Genomic DNA, 13,703 nt, shown 5'->3' on the forward strand with positions numbered 1-13,703 from the left:
ATTTTTCACTTATCCATATTTAAAAATAACTTAATGGATTTGTTATTTCAACAGGTTATTCTTTTCGGCCTGACCTCGCGTCACAGAGATGTCAGACGAAGTCAAAGAGGATACCAGATGCACACGGGGTGCTGCGGCGGCACGTACGTGGCCCGGTGCAGCTGCTGTCCAGGGCAGGGCTTGGTCGCTGGAGCTGCCCCCACGCCCTCGTTCAGCCCGCGCCACCGGGTCATCCCAGTCCAGTCCTTGGTGCTCAGACGCCCGAGCGATCCCCGGTCTGAGGCCGAGTGAACCGTGCGAATGTGCACGGTGGTATCACACACGTGCTCCCGACGGGGAGGGAAGGGAAACCTGAGCACGTCAAGGGGCAGCCCATGGTGGGGAGAGCTGGGGGAAGGGACGGCGGGGGCCAGGCGTGGTCCCCACCTGGACTCTGGTAGCAGCTCCTTATCCTCTTCTCCGGTGATGTCCTCTCCCATCCTTGCCCACTCTTAGCCTAAGATAAGGAATCATCTGTGAGCGGAATGTTCACTTTTCTGTGCTTCCCAAAGTTTCTACAATAAACATGTATTATTTTTATCATCATACAAATCTGTTTAAAAATATATAAATGACAGATACTGGTCTACCTATATGAAAGTGCGATCTCTCCTGGAGTCCGGAGAGAATTTCAGTAACATCTGCGTTGCTCCCACCACATAGCAACATTCCCCACTGGGGGAGCAGGACAGAAGAAAGCAGGGAGACACAAGGTCATGACCGGTGAGTGAGGGGGTGTTTGAGGACTGGCCGCACATTCCTCCTGCTGCAGGGCTGAGGGGAAGGTACAAGGGCGGGGGAAGGGAAAGAGAAAGAAAGAACACTGGCGTGTGCCTGCTTTGGGGTCTATTTAACTGATTCTGCCAATTTCTCCCATCAATCTTTATAAGATTTGCTATGCGTCTGCTACATTAGCTCCACGTTGCTGATTTCTTATCATTTCTCGCACTGAATCAATATTCGTGAGTTTAGGAAGGAAGCGAGGGTAAGTGGGGGTGGCGCCACCACCTCTCTGGCCCGGCACTAGATGGCAGAAGTTCCCAGGAAATCTTAACGTCAGCCCTTCGCTTCTAAAAACGCCCACGGCCCCACGGCGTGGATGAACCTGAAAATACTGCGCTAAGTGAAATAAGCCAAGCCCAGAAAGGCAAATACTGCATGATTTCATGCACGTGTGGAAACTAAAAAAAAAACCAAAGCCGAATTCAAAGTAACAGACGGCAGAACGGTGGCTACGAGGGACGGGGGGCGGGAATGAGATGTTGGTTAAAGGGTACAGAATTTCAGTTATGTTATAACATGAGTAAGTCCTGGAGACCTAATGTACCGTATGTTAATAATAATGTATCCTAGGCCGGGAACGGTGGCTCACGCCTGTAATCCTAGCACTCTGGGAGGCCCAGGCGGGAGGATCTCTTGAGGTCAGGAGTTCCAGACCAGGCTGAGCAAGAGCAAGACCCGGTCTCTACAAAAAATAGAAAGAATTAGCCAGGCATGGTGGTGCACACCTGTAATTCCAGCTACTTGGGAGGCTGAGGCAGGAGGATCGCTTGAGCCCAGGAATTTGAGGTTGCAGTGAGCGAGGCTGACGCCACAGGCACTTCTAGCCCAGGTGACAAAGCGAGCGTCCGTCTCAAAAAAAAAAAAAATATCACGTACCTGAAATTTGCTGAGAGAGTAGATCTTAAGCCTTCTCATCACCAAAAAAAAAAAAAAAGTTATAGATATGTTAATTAGCTTGATTGTGGTAATCGTTTTACAATATATACATGTTTCAAGATATCGCATTGTACACCTTAAATACACATAATTTTCATTTGTCAGTCATACCTCAATAAAGTTTGGGCAGAAAAGTGACTCATTAAAGGTAGCCTCTGAATGCAAAAAAGTTTTAGAAATACCTTAACCAATTACATTTATTTATATTTTATTTTTTTATCTACGCACGAGAGTGATACATGGTGAAAAAAATCAGTGTCTAGCTAATTCTAAAACAGCTTTTTCAATACGTGTACAACAAAAATTCTATGTGACAATAAAGGATCTAGTAATTTTTTTTAAAAATGTCAAAGGAGGGAGGCACTTAGCCAGTTGCAGCCACTCCCCTATGGCTTAAGTGTCTAAACTATATCACCAAGTTGCTGTTTTATCAAAGTTCTGCCTTATAACATTAAAAAAATAATCCTTGTTAAATCCAATGTTGGCCTCATTCGGCTTATATTGCACAGATTATCTCATGTAGACTCGATTTCCACGGTATGACCCAGGGGTCTCGCTTGCTGACTCCCTAGTTATCCTTCCGCTGGGTCCTTGGGAGCAGCGTTTGTCTCTCTCCAGGACGAGCGCGACCCATGCCAGCGCTGAGAACCGCGGTCTGTTCAGGAGGAGGGTGTATACCAAGGAGGGGGAGCTGGGGCACAAAGAGAGGAAACTGGCCCCCATTCTTCAGCTTGCGCCCCGTTCCGGCCTCCTTTTAACACAAAGGCAGGCGTTGTTGACCGATGCAGTAGGGGCCGCACTGAGGTCTTCAGCTTCCTGGTTTCAGGTTGAACTCCATGTCACCTTTGTCAGAATTCCTGAACGACCTCCTCTGCGCGTGGTTTGACCTGATCCTTGCTCTGCTTTGCTGCGAGTCCCCATCTGCAATGCCCCTTCGATTGTGACACCTCCTCAGTCATCTTCCGGAGTCTCTCCCAAGGGCACCCCTGCTTGCCCGCCATTGCTGTCCTTGCCATCCTTCAACATGTTCATTACCACCCTCTCAGTCGGCCCCCTTAAAAAGAGTTTTTGCTCAAGTAATACCTTTGGGATGTAGTAGCTCAGACCAGAGTGCTCCTTTCCAGTGCCACTGACAAATCTCTACATCATGCGGCCTCAGGAAGCCTCTCTTTTCCCACCACTTGTTAATCAATAAACGCCCAAGTTCCAGCACTGCTGGTTGGGGGATCCAAAACCAGCCTCAGGCAAGAGTCTTGCTTTCCAAAAGACTAGCAACTTAGAACAATTAGGGAGTAATTCAGAATGAGATTTGAGGACAATAATTTTTAAAGTTATTTTTAAAATAAAATAAATCATAATTAAACCCTTGCGTGGATATTTTGCCCCTTTGCCGCGTAACCTGGACACAGGTGCTTATTTTCCCGCTTACTCCCTCCCTTCAACTCTCACAGGATCTCTGTCCTTTGAACACTAGCACTAGGCTTTGAAATGCTCTCACAATCCTTGTATGTACTTCTTTTGTGGCATTTTTCTGATTTTCTTACATGATGCTCCCCTGGCCCCCCTGGCTTTGTGTTGACCCCACTTGTCTCTCCTCCTCCCACCCCCCACACCCACACCCATTCCTCACTCCTGGCATGACTCTGTGAAGTGGACCACCTAGCCCTGAGTTCTCAGGCTGACTCTCAAACTCTAATCCTTTTGTCCTGACTCCAACAATGGAACACCAACTTCAGCGCAGGCACGCAGGTACAAATAAAAAGTGTGTATTTACTTCCATTTTAATAAAACCCTGCCTCTTGAAATTTGGAGGTATAGCCCAACAGGGGCGCCGGAGGCATCCACAGTGAAAGTGTGCAAGGCCCCCAGTAAACATCTACCCACCCCCTGTGCTTGGCACTATGGGTTATACAAAGATGAAGCAGACTTCAGAGATTTCACAATCCAAGAGAGGAAAGACAGATGACCACATAGAATGTGATATAGTCCATGAACAAAATGCAAATAAAGTAATGAGAAAATTCAAAGAGGGAGTGCTATGGGCTGAATCGTGTCCTCTTCTCAAGATTCATGCACTGAAGCAGGAACACCCAGTCCTGATCCCCAGCACCTCAGAATGGGACTTTATTTGGAAATAGGGTCATTGCAGATGTAATAAGTTAACTGAAGTAGAAAGGGCCCTAATCCAATATGACTGGTGTCCTTATTAAAAGGGGAAATTTGGAGACACACACATGCAGGGAGAACACCATGCGAAGAAGGTGGCAGGGATCAAAGATGATGGTCCTACTTGTCAAGGGGTGACAAAGATTTCAGATTGTCAGCAAACCACTAGAAGCTAAAGGAGAGGCATAGAATCTTCCACACAGCCCTCAGAAGGAACCAACCCTGCTGACACCTCGATCTCAGACTTTCAGCCTCCAAGAGTGTGAGACAGACTGGGCACAGTGGCTCACGCCTGTAATCCTAGCACTCTGGGAGGCAGAGGCGGGTGTATCCCTTGAGCTCAGGGGTTCAAGACCAGCCTGAGCAAGAGTGAGACTCCGTCTCTACTAAAAATAGAAAAAAATTAGCCGGGCATGGTGGCACATGCCTGTAGTCCCAGCTACCTGGGAGGCTGAGGCAGGAGGATCGCTTGAGCCCAGGAGTTTGAGGTTGCTGTGAGCTAGGCTGACAACACAACACTCTAACCCAGGCAACAGAGTGAGACTCTGTCTCAGAACTAAAAAAAAAAAAACCACCTTTTATTAAATTATGAAAAATGTCAAGTGCTCACAAAATGAAAATAGTATTATATAGTGACCTCTCATAAACCCAACACACAAATTTAATGAGTTCTGCCAGACTTGTTTCAACTATCCATCCATCTTTCTCTCCTTCCCTCCCCCCTCCACTGAATTTTAAAGCAAATCCAAGACTTCCTATTGTTTCACCCTATAGACTTCAACATGCATATCTAACAATATGTCTCTGTCCTTACATAATCATAATGCCATTGTGAAACTTGATGAAAGTAATGACAGTTGCTTGGAATCTTATTGTGTCTCTTTTCAACATTTTTAAACAAGAATAATGGCAATATTTTACATAGTTTACGATTTAACAAAAGGAATACTTGAATAATAAATCAATTCCATTTTGGAGGCTTTTATATAACAGCTTGAGAAGTGTGGCTAGACTGCCTTAGAAGTCAGAAGGCCTCAGGAATGTTTTCCCATGAGATGAGTGCACCTCATCAGTGTTCCGTGCGTCAGTTCTAATAACCCCAGAACAATCCTGTTACCTGACAGTATTCTAATGAAGATTAAAGAAATAACATCTGTTAATCCCATCAAGTTCACCAAGGCAGGAAGGGGCCAGGTGCTGTTAATGGAGCAGACAAATGTGGGGTATATACACTTTATTTTTCACGTTGAAAAGTCATCACAGAGGAACTTTCTCCTTGGGTGCACGTAATGAAATACACTTCAGAGCACGTACTAACTGCGGTAGGGTGGAGTTAGGTGGGAAAGTCATGCCAGAGACTACCTCTTAGTAACCTGGGGAGAAAATTACAGTGCAATGCCTACAGCTCTGGGGAGTGACGCATATAAATATATGTTTGTGCCATTTAGAGCTTACATAACTGAACAAGAATTTAGAAAAAGGAGTCTGGTTGATAATTGTTCCAGAAGAAATCAACTCAATTGTCAGTAAATAACAAAAACATTCGTATGCCCCAGCAATTCTACTTTCAGCAATTTATGCTAAGGAAATAAAAATAGATGCAGGTGAAGATGCAGTTATAAGGACATTTGGGTCAGTGTTGTTTATAAACACATTTTTAAAATAACTCTTAAATATTTAAAAACAAATACGGTTGAGTAAATTACATTATAGCACCATGATGGGATACTTTGTAGCCATTAAAAATACATGGACTAACATATAAATGTTTTAACATTATCTTTAGTGAAAAAATCATATTATAAAATAGTACAAAAGCCATAATTCCTCTTTAGTTTATCTACAATTATATATGTGCATATATACCTGCACACACGCATACATATAAAGAAACAAGATTAGAAAGACATAGCGTAAACATAATGTTGACAGTAGTTATCTCTACAAGCAGAATTATGGTTTCTTTTACCTCTAGACTTTTCTACAACGTACATATAAAACTTAAGTAAAAAAAAAATTTTTTTTCAGAAATTTGACTACCAGATCTGGCACCATGGAAGACTGACCTAAAATAGAATGCTACATACTATAAACACAAAGAAATAACAGATAAAAGGAAAATAGAAAGAAAAGCAAATCCCTCAGTCAGAAACACGGAGGGATGCGAAATACAAACTGCAGTGCACGGGAATTAACAAGGCAGTTGCTCATAGTTGAGGGTATGGTAGAGATGAGGCCACTATTCTCTGATGACAAACCAGAGAAAGATGTCATGCACACACTAAAAAATGTACAGACCAATATCTATAAATATAGGCACAAAATTCCTCAAAAGCATAGCAGCAAACTAAATTCAGCTCATAAAAGGATTATACATTATGACCAAGTGGGATTTATCCCAAGCATGTGAGGTTAGTTTAGTATCTGAAAATCAGTTAATGTGCAAACCATATTGATAGAAGAGAGGACAAAATTACATGATTGCTGCAATAGACACAGAAAATCACATAAAATCCAATACTCTTTCAAGATAAAAATACTCAACAAACAGGAGTAGAAGGAAACTTCCTCAACCTGATAAAGGGCATCTATGAAAAACCCACAGATAACCTCATACCTAATGCTACAAAACTAAGAGCTTTCACCCTAAGATCAGGAACAAACAAGGATGTTTGCTCTTTGTGTTTGTTTGTTTGAGACAGAGTGTTGCTCTATTGCCCCAGGTAGAGTGCAGTGGTGTTATCATAGCTCACAGCAACCTCAAACTCCTGGGCTCAAGGGATCCTCTTGTCTCAGCCTCCCCAGTAGCTGGGACTACAGATGCGAGCCACAACACCTGGCTAATTTTTCTATTTTTAGTAGAAATGGAATCTTGCTCTTCCTCAGGTTAGTCTCAAACTCCTAAACTCAAGCATTCTCCCACCTCAGCCTCCCAGATCTGGGATTACAGGCGTGAGCCACCCCACCCAGCTAGAAGTCTGCTCTTGCCATTTGTATTCAACCTTGTACTGAAGGTTCTAGCTAGGGCAATTAGACAAGAGACAAAAATAAAAGACATGAAGATTGGAAAGGAAGTAAAACCATCTCTATTTATAGATGACATCATTTTGTATATAGTAAATCTTAAGGAATCCACTAAAAAACTATTAGAATTAATAAACAAGATCACCATACATAAATGTTCATAGCATTATTCATAAGAGCCAAAAAAGTGGAAACAACACAAATGTCCATCAACTGATGAATGGGTAAATGAAACATGGTGTATCCATGCAATAGAATATTACTTGGCAATAAAAATAAATGAAGTGCTCACACAACTGCAACATGAACAAACCTTGAAAACATGCTAATGCGAAGAAGCCAGTCACAAAAGACCACATTTTGTATGATTCATTTACATGAAATATCCATAATAGACAAATAAATAGATGCAGAAAGTAGATTAGTTATTGCCAAAGCTTGGAAAGCTGGGGTAATTGGATGTGACAGTTAACAGATATGGGTTTTGAGGGTAGGTGATGAAAATATTCTAAAGGTGATTGTGGTAATGGTTGCACAACTCTGTGAACATACTAAAAACCATTTAGTTGTACACTTTAAGTGGATAAATAGAATGGTATGTAAATTATATTTCAATAAAGTTAAAAGTAAACAATAAAGAATCTCAATTTGCTCTGACGGGTAAAAGTATTGGGAAAAAAGAAAACAATTACCATTACTTTAAGATGTTGCAGTTATGTACCTAAAAAAAAATCCCAAGGAATATTTAAACGAACTATTAGAACTAATGAGTTCAGAGAGATTGTTGGATTCAAGAACAATATAGAAAAATCAATATTGTTCTAATATGAAATGTCAATGATAAAGTAAAATTTTGAAAAAGATTCCATTCTCCCCAATAACAACACTGTATGAGATACCAAGGAATAAACTCATCAAAGGATTGGCAAGATCTAAAAAGAAAATTATAAAGCTTCACTGATGAACACAAAATAAAATCTAAATAAATGGAGAAATATACCATGTCCATGGATGGGAAGGCTCAATATCCTAAATATGGCACTTCTCCAAACATTAATGTGCAAATTTCAGTCTAATTAAAATAAAAATTCCCAAAAGGTTTTAAGGAACTTAACAAGTTCATTGTAAAATTCACATGGAAGAGAAAAGGAGCCAAGAACATCAAGACAATTTTCAAGCAAAACAAGGTGGGACTAGTTGCCTTCTCATTTATCAAAACTCATCGTGAATTTATAGTAAAGTCACAAGGGTGATCTTGGTGCATGAATAGGCAAATACACCAAAAGAGGAACCTAGCAAGAAACTCATGTTTCTTTTGAGAACTTAATATAACAGATGTGGCTTTGAAAATTGATGGGAAAAGGATAAACTTTTCAATTTGAGTGAGAAAATAAGATAACTTCTATTCTCCATATTATGCACTATACACTGGAATTCCAAAATAAATTCCAGATCGATTCCAAACCTAAATGGGAAAAGGCAACACCGTAAAATTTCTAAAACACAAGAGGAAAATTTATGATTCAGAGTATGGATAAAGTTCCTAAATAAGACAATAAAAACACAAATCATATAAGGCTAGTAAATTTGATGGCATCAAAATAAAACATTTCTCTGTAAGAAAAGACAGATACTCCCAACCACAGACAAGGAAAAGGTAGCTTTAAGGATGAACTACAAAAAGGGGTGGGAGCAGGAGGGGTTTGGGGAAAGACAATCTAATAGAAAGATGTCAAGAATATGAGCACAAGTAATTTACAGAAGAAATCTGAATGGCAAAAAGTTTTCATTGTCAAGATATTTACTATTAGACTAAACCTAGTTAAATTGCCTATATTCAATAGTTTTAGCTTACAAAAATGCAATTTTATATAGGCAAAACTAATAGCAGTAAAGGAAATAAAAATTAAAAGAGATAGCATTTAAAACCCATCAGATTGGTCATCAGAATGAGCAAAATTATATGGAAACAAGAACTATGACACAGCTGCAGAAAGAAGCTTAGATTGTAAAAGCATGTTGGCAGTGTCTAATAAAGTTGAACATGCATCCATCCTAAGACCAAGCAACTTCACTCCGTTATAATCTTCCTAGAGAAATTCTTACACATGCTCACAAAGAGATAAGCTAAAGATACTATCTTAGCCAGGATTCTCCAAAGAAACAAAACCAACAGGGTGTGTGCATGTGTGTGGGTGTGTGTGCCTGTGTGTGTGTTTAATGATGAGGAAATGGCTCACGGGATTATGGAGGCTGAGAAGTCCCAAGATCTGCAGGTGGCAGGCTGGAGATACAGGGGCGCTGACGTGTAGTTCCAGTCCACATCCAAAGTCCTGCAAACCAGGAGAGCCAGTGTCACTTATAAGTTCCAGTCTGAAAGCCAGCAGGCTCAAGACCCTAGAGCTGATGGTTCAGCCTGAGTCTGAAGGCCAGAAAAGACCAATGTCTCAAGTAGTCAGGGAAGAAGAACTCCCTCTTACTTAGCCTTTGTGTTCTATCTAGGTCTTCAGTTGACGCGATGAGGCCCACCCACATCAGAGAGGGAAATCTGTTATATGCAATCTGCTAATCCAAATGTTAATCTCATTCAGAAACACCCTCGCAGATGCACCCAGAATAACGTTCGGCCACATGTTTGGGCATCCCATGGCCCAGTCAAGTTGACACATAAAATTAACCATCACAGATATTCACTTCACTGTCATTTGTATATCAAACAATGTAGATAGACAGAATCTAGATAGTTAGAAATATAGATAGACAATAAATACATAAAAATATGTATCAGAAAAATACATACTTCAATTTCTGATTGGTAGTTGCCTCTGGAGATGGTGAGGTTGCAGTGAGACTCTATAACATTTTAATTCTTTTAAAATAGCCTGAAACGAATGTGGTTTTAAAAAGTTTAAAGCAACTAGCTATGGGCACTCAGGGAACAAGGCTTCATGTGTCTCCTACCAAAGCCACCACCAAGAAGGGGTTCTAGCAGCTATCCTCACTGTTACTGAAAACAGTCTCCAGCTTCTCTGCTCCACCTTCCACAAACCTGCATTTTTCCACGCCTCAAACCGTCCTTAGAAAAGACTGAAACAAGGTTAATAATAATAATCCCAACATTACCCTTGATTTTGAGTTCTTTACATTATAGAAAGCCTACCAATGTCCCACCTGTGTTTTTAGGCTTGCCTACTGACTCGCATTTGGAAAAGGGGCACCCAACAAACACTCCTGTCATTTTATGTTCCTTTTTAAGAGACATTCTGTGCATTTTCAAAAACATAGATATTTTTTAAAAATTTTTTTCACACAGTTGTGCCTATGCATATTTTGATCTTTTTCAGTTAAAATAGCTTGGGTATCTCTCATAACAGTACATGCAGAGCTATCCCATCTTTTTAACGGCTTTATAGCATTTAATTGCATGGCTATACCATAATTTATCTAACTTGTCCTCCATGGAAGAATACTTATGTTTCAAACTTTTGGATATCTGAAACAATGCTATAATGAGTATTTTTGAACATGTACTTCAAATGTTTTAATAAGTTTAATATTGCCAAAATTCTTCCATAGAGTAGATCAATATCAATTTCCACTTTTCAGGGCAGATGAGTGAGTGCCCATCGCCCCCACGTCAACATAGTGTTCTTGAATTTCAAATCTCATGCCATCTAATAAGTGAGAAGTGGTAACTTACAGTTCCATTTGTATTTCTCTTATTAAGAGAGAGGTCAGCCACCTTTTGCTATGTTTAAGAACCATTTGCATTTCATATGTGAAAACTGTCTCTTATCAGCCAGCAATCAGTCAGGACAACAGAAAGCACTCTTAGTATTACACTCAGGAAAGGTTTTAACACAGGTGCTTCCAAAACACTGGAAGGGCTGGAGGCAAGGAAGGCCAGGGAAAGCTGCCAGTGAGTACAGGAAATCAAAAAGGCGCAGGAATTGCAGGAAACCACGGTTGATGATCTCAGCTGCCTGCAGCCCTGAAGCAGGTGATTAACAGAACGCAGAAGCTCCTGCAAAACATCACGTATGCCATTGAACAAGCCTCCACGCCTGCCCTCTGATTGCTAAGCTTGTTTCCCTTTTGCCTTCCAAATAGTGCACGTGCCTCTCATTAGTAGAATGCAAATAAAACCCTCAGAGCAAGACAATCAAGGAAGTGCAGTTCCCAGGCTTCCAGCCCCTACAATGGAGAGTTTAGAAGACAGGTCTAGAACCGAGTAACAACCACAATGACCTGCATAGTCCACTCCTTTGGTTATTTAGCATTCATGCACACCCTTCTGGCTAGGCTTAAACTTCCAAACAACGCCATGCTTCCACCTAATGCAATTATCCTTCGTGCAATCAAGTCACAATCCCCTTCTTCCTAAAAGGCAAGAGACAAAGTCCTGTCAGTTACTACCTCCATCTCTGATGTTCATTCTTTCCAGTGCAAAACAATTTGCCTTTGCCATCCTACAACTTGAAGACTAAATTAAAAGGTTAACTAACAATGACACACCCTATACAAAATAACAGTAAAAGGAGAGGAAAAAAGACGTAACTGGTCACTATATAAAATATGTACTTTACGAAGCAAGGAGAAGATATGCATTGTTGCTAAAGTCTTTGTTTCTGCAACTGCTCCTGAGGGGATAGCTAATATTTATTTTTTGTCCCATTTTTTATTTGTATTCATGGGGTACAAGAGCAATTTTGCTACAATGACATTTTGCACTGTGGTGAAGTCAGGGACTTCAGTGCATACATCACTGAAGCAACACACATTGTACCCACCAAGGACTTCCCATCATCCACTGTTCCCTCCCCAGCTCCTCTGACTCCTCGTTGGCCATTGTTCCACACTCTGCTTCAATATATGCATGTTATTTAGCTCCCACTTAGACGTGAGAACATGTGGTATTTACCTTTATGTGTCTGAGCTGTTTCACTTAAGGTAATGCTCCCCAGTTCTATCCATGGGTTGCTGCAAAAGACAGGATTTCATTTTTTTTTACAGCTGAATAATATTCCATTGTGTGTATATACCACATTTTCTTTATCCAGTACTCCACTGATGGACACTTAGGTTGATTCCATATCTTTGCTATTGTGAATAGTGCTGATATAAACATACAAGTGCAGATATCATTTTTATATACTGATTTCTGTTGCTTTGGGTAGATACCCACAAGTGAGATTGCTGAATCACATGGTAGTTCTATTTTTAGTTCTTTGAGAAATGTCCATACTGTTTTCCATAGAGGTTATACTAATTTACATAGTGTGTAAGTGTGTAAGTGTTCCTTTTTCTCCGCATCCTAGCCAAGATATTTCTTGTCTTTTTAATAATAGCCATTCTGATTGGTATAAGATGATATCTCTTGTAGTTTTTATTTACATTCCTAAGATGATTAGTGATGTTCAACACTTTTCATATGCCTGTTGGCCATTTGTCTTCTTTTGAAAAATGTCTATTCATGTCTTTATGCCACTTTTTAATGGGGTGTTTTGGGTTTTCTTTTTGTTGTTGCTTTGAGTTTCTTGTAAATTCTGGATAGTAGTCCCCTGTCAGATGTATAGTTTGCAAATATTTTCTCCAGTTCTGCAGGCTGTTTGTTCACTCTGTTGATTGTTTCATTTGCTGTGTGGAACCTTTGTAGCTTAATTAAGTCCCATTTCTTTTTTGTTGTTGTTGTTGTCTGTGCTTTTGAGGTCTTAGTTATGAATTCTTTGCCTAGACCAATGTTCAGAAGAGTTTTTTCCTAGGTTTTCTTTTAGTATTTTTATAGTTTCAGGTCTCACATTGAAGTCTTTAATCCATCTTGAGTTGATTTTTGTATATGGTGAGAGATTGAGGTTCAGTTTCATTCTTCTACACATGGCAATTCAATTTTGCAAGCATCATTTATTGAAAAGGATGCCCTTTTCCCAGTGTATATTCCTGTTAACTTTTGTGAAAGATCAGTTGGCTATATGTGCCTTTATTTCTGGGTTCTCTATTCTGTTCCACTGATCTACGTGTCAATTTTTATACAAGTACCATGCTGTTTTGGTTACTGTAGCCTTGTAGTATAATTTGAAATCAGACTATGTGATGCCTCCAGCTTTGCTCCTTTTGCTAAAGATTGCTTTGGCTATTTGGGCTCTTTTTTGGTTCCATATGAACTTTAGAGTTGTTTTTTTCTAATTCTGTGAAAAATTATATTGGCATTTTGATAAGGATCACATTGAACCTATAAATTCCTTTAGGCAGTATGGTCATTTTAATGATATTAATTCTTTCAATCTATCAGCATAAGATTTTTTTTTATTCACTTGTGTCATCTACAGTTTCCTTCATTGGTGTTTTGTAGTTTTCCTTATAGCGATCTTTCAACTCCTTGGTTAAATACATTCCTAGTTTTTTTTTGTTTTTGTTTTGTAGCTATTGTCAAAGGGATTACCCTCTTGATTTAGTTCTCAGATACATTATTATTGGTGGCTAGAAATGCTACTGATTTCTGTATGTTGATTTTGTATCCTGAAACTTTATTGAATTCATTTATCAAAGAATCCATGAGTTTATCTAAAAAATTAAAGAGTTTTTTTGGTGGAATCTTTAGGGTTTTCTACATATAAGACAAAATCATCAGCAAACAGTGACAACTTGACTTCCTCTTGGATGCCTTTTACTTTTTTCTCTTGCTTGATTGCTATGGTGAGGTCTTCCAGTACTGTGTTGAATAGAGTGGTGAATGTGGGCATCCTTGTCTAGTTCCA

This window comes from Propithecus coquereli, unplaced genomic scaffold (assembly GCF_000956105.1).
Source record: "Propithecus coquereli isolate 6110/MARCELLA unplaced genomic scaffold, Pcoq_1.0 Scaffold66, whole genome shotgun sequence".
In the NCBI taxonomy this organism is placed as follows: domain Eukaryota; kingdom Metazoa; phylum Chordata; class Mammalia; order Primates; family Indriidae; genus Propithecus; species Propithecus coquereli.